The 7185-nt window shown below is 43.1% G+C and overlaps 2 pseudogenes; both read left to right on the forward strand.

Annotated features, from left to right (window-relative positions):
• Positions 1-425: 425 nt before the first annotated feature.
• LOC103011496 (protein N-terminal asparagine amidohydrolase-like) lies at positions 426-1485 on the forward strand (annotated as a pseudogene).
• Positions 1486-3410: 1925 nt separating this feature from the next.
• LOC102997587 (transcription factor A, mitochondrial-like) lies at positions 3411-5763 on the forward strand (annotated as a pseudogene).
• Positions 5764-7185: the final 1422 nt, after the last annotated feature.

Here is a 7185-nt window from a genome sequence, read left to right on the forward strand (position 1 = left end):
TGGGTCTTTATAGAGGCTTCATTACATAGGCATGATTGACTAAATTATTGGCCACTGGTGACTGATTCAACCTGCAGCCCCTCTCCCCTCTGGAGGTCCCCATCCTTAGGGGTTTTCCAGAAGTCACTGCATTAACATAAACTCAGATGTGGTTGAAAGGGGTTTGTTAAGAATATCCAGACACCTTTATTGCTCTCATCACTTTGGATATTTCAAGAGTTTTAGGAGCTCTGTGCCAGAAATGGGGAGGAAAACCAAATATATATTTCTTATTATAAATCACAATATCGCACCAGGAGAAAAACAAGATCAACAGTCTAATTAGGAACGACACCAGGTGATTCTAATCCTCAGAGAAACCTGGGAGACACTGCTCTTACCAGTTATTCACAGATCAGAATGAATTCATTTAGGAGGGCGAGGGCGGGGGCAGGGGCGGCGGGCGGCCCGCGGCTGAGGAGGCCGCCGCCTCCCTGGGCCTGCCGGGGCGGCCGCCTCCGCGATGCCGCTACTCGTGGAGGGGCGGCGAGTGAGGCTGCCGCAGTCCGCTGGGGACCTCGTCCGAGCCCACCCGCTTCTGGAGGCTCCATCTCCATTCTGGGTTCTGATGATGCCACCACTTATCACATTGTGGTCCTGAGGCACACAGGGAATGGGGCTACCTGCTTGACACATTGTGATGGAACTGACACCAAAGCTGAGGTCCCCTTGATCATGAACTCCATAAAATCCTTGTCCGACTACACTCAATGTGGAAGGCTGGAAGTGCACCTCGTGGGCGGCTTCAGTGATGACAGGCAGTTGTCACAAAAACTGACGCATCAGCTTCTTAGTGAATTTGACAGACAGGAAGATGACATTCACTTGGTGACATTATGTGTGACAGAATTAAATGACCGGGAAGAAAATGAAAACCACTTTCCAGTAATTTATGGCATTGCTGTCAACATCAAAACCTCAGAGATCTACAGAGCCTCCTTCCAAGACCGAGGTCCGGAGGAGGAGCTACGTGCCGCACGAGCTTTAACAGGAGGACCAATGATTAGTATTTACGATGCAAAGACAGAACAGCTTCGTATAGGACCATATTCCTGGATGCCATTTCCCCATGTGGATTTCTGGTTGCAGCAAGATGATAAGCAAATACTAGAGAACCTTTCCACGTCACCTCTGGCTGAGCCCCCCCACTTTGTTGAACATATCAGATCTACCTTGATGTTTTTAAAGAAATACCCTTCTCCAGCTAACATGCTGTTTCCTGGAAATAAGGCTCTACTCTACAAAAAAAATGAAGATGGCTTATGGGAAAAGATCTCTTCTCCAGGAAGCTAAAAATAAATAGGAATTACCAAAGAAAGCAACTTCTTGGCATGACAAAAGACCACTGGTGGAGGTAGGAAAGAATATGAATTTGGAATCTACATCCATTTAGTCTTAGGTCTCTTTCCTTGCTCCGTGTTTTTCAAATGACTTTAAAATAAAATCTTATTTTGGCAAAAAAAAAAAAAAAAAAAAAGAATGAATTCATTTAGGATTCTTTCTGGGAAAGGCCTCTCAGATAAGGAGAAATCAAAACTGGAACAGATCCTGAGAGGAGGCTCCAGAAGGGCAGAAAAACTTCAGTTTGCGTCACAATTGTGCCCACAACTAGTAAAGCAAAACCTTCCCCTGGGTTTCCTTGTCCTTGCTCCAAGAGCCCAGAAACTGGCTTGAGGCTCTGTGGCTGGCAGCTAATCTGATTTCCCAGTGGAAGCCAAAAACAGGAGCCATTACTGTCTCCATCCAGTTGGTGATTTTCCAGGACTTTCTCAGTGCTGTGACCAAAACTCCCTTTAGTCCCCTCTCTTCAGAGTTCCCCCAGCTTCCCAAGCAGACCTCTTTCCCAGCAGTTAAACACGGTATTGTCACTGTTTTCCTGTTTGTCTCTGAGGTGGCGAGAGCCGGACTCGGTCTTGAACACCTTCGCACCCCCTGGGCTGTGGCACTGTGCCTGATGTATTGTCGCTGCTTCTGTCGTGCTGACCTATGAAATTGTTTAATGTCTGCTTCACCGACTTGACTGGGAGCTCACCGAGGGGAGCCACAGTTTAACGCCGTATCCTCATGTCGTAGCCTCGAGACATGCACAGAGTCATGGGTCGGCAAATGTTTGTCAAAGACCAAATGGTCTCCCTTTTGGTAGCGCCCACGTTAGCTACTTCGGGAGAGATGCAGGCTGCTAGGCACTGGCGCTGGTGATCCTGGGGCAGGGATTCAGGGAGAGCCCATTGCTCGTAGCCCTGATGTACGTGTGCTCCTTTTGACCTGAGCTGAGTTCGAGAAGGGCCTTTTGAAAAGAGTGGGGAATATGGCCTAGTTCTCCCAATACCTTGAGGCAAGCGCTGGGACTGGAAGATGTGGCCAAGACAGGATTGAATACGAACAAGGTTTCGGCTGCGTTCTCATCCGCTGACCATCCAGACATGTGGCAAATCCAGGCACACAAAGGCATTAAGGGCCATACCGTTCACCCTAGATTGTTCAGCCATGTTCAGCTATACTGCATTGCTGTTCCATTTTGGAAACCTTTGCCCAGAGCTCCTCTCCTGTTCTTGCCATAGCTCATTTTGGAAAAAATTAAGCAATAAGGATCACAATTGCAGGCATTCGGTGGCAGGGCAGAAAGAGAATTTTAACTGCCTAGAGTACTTTTTTGCAAAAGTAGGGACCGACTTCCGTTGTCCCACTAACTAGCTGTACGAACTCAGGCCAATCCTTTCTTCAGCCTGGGCCTCAAAACTCACCCATTTGTACAGTAAGGTGGATGGACTGCAGTGAGTCTGCGGCAGGCCTGGCCAGAAATCTTTGTTCAAGGTGCAGGAAATAGATTTTTCTCCTGCCCTGATTCCCCACCCAAACTTATAGAATCAACCACAGAAAAACTGTTCTGTGTTTCTCCTCCCCTCCACCCCACAACCCACATTATAAAAATAAAAGTTACTAAATTACTGATTAGTCAAGACCATTTATTGAATTACCTACTAGATGCCAATACTATGTACGAATGATTTTGTTTTCTTCTTTAAATAGTAGGAGCATTTTCCATGCTCCAAGAGCTTGAGATGGTCTCAGTGATACCAAGAGAAACCTATGACTTAGTGAGCCTGTGGGCAGAGCTAAGGATGGTTCGTACCTTCTGTTGTGGCAACCAGGGTACCTGTACTCTTTGCATCTCTTGGGTTACAACAGTTGCACAAGACTCTCTATTCACTATGCCAGAAAAAATTGACCAAGATAAGGAGATGGTCTTAGACATAGTATTAAGGGGAAAGAGGTAAAAGTCAGGAATTCCTTTTGAAAATAGAAGGCAGCTGTGGAATGAGACATGTGAGGCCGAGTGCTTTACTAGAAGAAGCCTGGAGTCATGAGCTATGGAAACTGGGGTAAGTTGCTTAACTTCTCTGAGGTCAGATCCTTCAGCTATGAAGCCTTCTTTCAGATGATAGCCTGGATAGAGGAAATAATGCATGTTTGTAAAGAGCCTAGAACATAGAAGGAAGGCACTCAGTACATGTTAGTTATTACTATGAAGAATCTGAGACCTGATAAAGAAAGAAAAGCCATGAGCCACTGAGACTGGTCAACTTTGTTATACAAATTCAAGGGGAGTCCATACTAATGATGGTGTAGCCCAGATACTGGCTTGGGGCATCCCCAATTCTAGCCCATGTCTCTGCACTCTCCAGAGGATTTCTGTGCTTTTACATCCTCACACTTCAATGCCTCCATGCTCTCGGACACTTGTGCCTGCCATTTTGGCTATCCTGTGTCTAACCCAGAGAGGCTTTGCCATTTCCTACAAGAAATCCAGATACTCAACATTTTCTAAATTTGGTAACTTGACTGAAAATGCTCAAGGTTGTCGGGGAGCTCCTACATCGTGTCCTGGGGAGCTGACTGCTTTCTTGTCTACACCCTTTCACTCTGTTCCATCCCAAAGCCTGTACTCCCCGTGACCCAACCCTTAATGCTTAGCTCCTCGACTTGTCTCATAAATGGTAGAGTGATCTGGGATTTTCTGTCTAGTAATCTGGTGGGTGCTCAATGAAAATGTATTTATATTTAAAGCTTAAAACTGCACTAAAACTTTTGGGCCACCCTGTTGAGGGAACATGCCAAAGGGTGGCACTAAAATTTCATTAAGCATCCAAGATGTATAACTTGTAACACTCACCTACTTATCTACTCACTTTATCGGCAAACTTGGAAGGCAGACTGAACTAACACTGAGAACAATGTTGAGGTAAGCACGCACTCCACAGCACATCTGAGAACATGTCATCATAGAAGCGCAGATGATTTCAATGACTGGGACGGATAAGCCACGGCAGGGAGATCCTGCAGTAACACATACTTAAGATGTAGCTTGTATATAATTATACTTCACATCAACCCATGTGATTTTGTACTTCAAAAGTGACCAACCCTATAATCCAGTTTTAAGTATTTTCCAAACGTCCACTGCAGAAGACAGGTGTACGGTACTGCAGCGCAGTGGTTTAAGAGCGTGGATAAAAAGCATTCCAATCCGGGTTAAAACCTCATCTTTGAGTGGCGGGCATGACAGCAAATTCGGGAGGGTTGCTCGCGGGTTCAAGTCGTCATTGCTGGGGTTGTTCTATTGCGCCAGTGGGGCGTGCTGAGTGCTCTGGGAAAGCCAGGAGCGGACCTCTGCGCGGGCTGTGGCCGTCGACTGCGCTCTCCCTTCAGTTTTGCGAATGTACCAAGTTGCTTTTCATCCAACATGAGTGGTTATCCAAGGAAGCCTATGACTTCATACGTTCGATTTTCTAAAGAACAGCTACCTATAATTAAAGCTCAGAACCCAGATGCGAAAAATTCAGAACTAATTTTAAAAATCGGGGCTTCCCTGGTGGCGCAGTGGTTAAGAATCCGCCTGCCAATGCAGGGCACACGGGTTCAAGCCCTGGTCCGGGAAGATCCTACATGCTGTGGAGCAACTAACCCTGTGCGCCACAGCTACTGAGCCTGCGCTCTAGAGCCCGCAAGGCACAGCTACTGAGCCCGCGTGCCACAACTATTGGAGCCCGCGTGCCACAACTATTGAAGCCCGCGTGCCTAGAGCCCATGCTCCACAACAAGAGAAGCCACCGCAACACAGAGTAGCTCCCACTCGCGACAACTAGAGAAAGCCCGCGCGCAGCAACAAAGACCCAATGCAGCCAAAAATAAATAAATAAATAAATACATAAATAAATTTATTTTAAAAAAATCGCCGAGCTATGGAGGGAACATCCTGATTCAGAGAAAAAGATACACAAAGATACTTACAGGGCAGAATGGCAGGCATACAAAGAAGAGATAAACAGAATTCAAGGACAACTAACTCCAAGTCAAATGGTATCTTTGGAAAAAGAAATCATGCAGAAACGTTTAACAAAGAAAGCGTTCATAGAAAAGAGAGAGTTAACAATGCTTGGAAAGCCGAAAAGACCTCGCTCAACTTATAACATTTTTATAGCTGAACACTTTTAGGAACCTAAGGATGGTACATCACAAGTAAAGCTGAAAACTGTAAGTGAAAACTGGAAAAATCTCTCTAGTTCTCTAAAGCAAGTATATACCCAACTTGCTAAAGATGAAAAAGTTCGTTATTGTAATGAAATGAAATCTTGAGAAGAACAAGTGGTTGAAGTTGGAAGAGATGATCTTATACGATGCTCAATGAAATACCCAGCAAAAAATGACCCTGAGGAGTATTAAAATAGAAGACTGAAAAAAAAAATATAGAAGACTGAGTTACGTTTATAATGGATAGACACAAGAAACCAATTAGGTCTCAATACTCAAAGCTGTTGTAAAATTAGAATGGATAAAGTTGGTAAACGTTTATATTTAATTCCTTTTCTGTAGTCCATGGACTTCTGCCAGCCAATTCAATACATTTTGTATTGGTGTCTTGCTTTGGAAAACCCAAACTGATAAGAGTTCATGTGGAATTTATTTTGTGTTTAGGAACTACTGAGCATCAAAATAATCCATGAAATGTAGCAGTGAATCATTTTACCTTTGATAAAGGTAAATCAGACTGTGAAGTTTTTTATACTCTATGACTATGGAAAGAATATTCTTGTTTCCTTATATTATGGAGGCAGGAGTTTCCTATTCAAAAGTGTCTCAAAGTTTGTAGAAGCCATAGTGTTCTACGATATAATTGTGCATTTTTAAAAGAGCACCCAGAACTCATGTTGGTAAATTCCAAATCCTAAGTATAATTCATATTGTAGTCAGAGTTGATGGTTGTACATGCAAGGGATTTCTGGTGTCAGCTGCAATTTTTATAAAAGGGATAGAGAGATTTTTAAACCTTTTCCTCATTATCTTTTTTCCTAAATTAAAAACTAAAAAATTATGTACCAAATCTATGCATATTGTTTTATATTGCATAGAATAAAAATTTAAGTGTTTCCTAATTATGTTTTAAGGTGAAACATTCATTTTACAGCTTTCTGGGGTTGTTTTTTTTGTTTGTTTTTTAAAGTAGGAATTTGTATTCTGAATTATTTTTTCTCTTATGTGAGTATATTTATCTAGAAAGTAGAGAACTTATTTGGTATAAGTTTTAAAATGAGAGATCTAAAAAAACATAAGTCTCCTAAGTCTCTAGACTTGGAACCTGTAGTTTTTAAACATTTTGCATAGCATATAAAAGCCTATATAAGGGACAGCCAGCTCTGGCCTGTTGGCCAAATCCAGCCCACTGCCTGCTTTTCATGGCCTTGCGAGCTAAGAATTGTGTTTACAATTTTAAATGGTTAAAAAAAAAGAATATTTCAAGACACATGAAAATTAATATGAAATTCAGTGTCCATAAATAAAGTTTTATTGGAACACGGCCATACTCATTGTTTATGGCTGCTTTTGTACAACAGTGACAGAGTTGACTAGTTGCTACAGAGATGCATAGCCTGCAAAGACTGACCCCTATACCGTGGAGTGAGACGATCTTATTTGCTACGGCTCAGTAAAATAAATCTTAAGAATTTGCCAGTTAGCATATAAACCTTATCATCTTTTAGCATCTGTTTATCCTCTTAGGAGAGTCAAGCAAAGTTTTCAAAATCCACACCAGCTTTTTGAGCAAAATATTCAACTGTCATCATCAGTTCACAGGAATAGGCTAAC

Source organism: Balaenoptera acutorostrata, chromosome X (assembly GCF_949987535.1).
Source record: "Balaenoptera acutorostrata chromosome X, mBalAcu1.1, whole genome shotgun sequence".
Classification (NCBI taxonomy): domain Eukaryota; kingdom Metazoa; phylum Chordata; class Mammalia; order Artiodactyla; family Balaenopteridae; genus Balaenoptera; species Balaenoptera acutorostrata.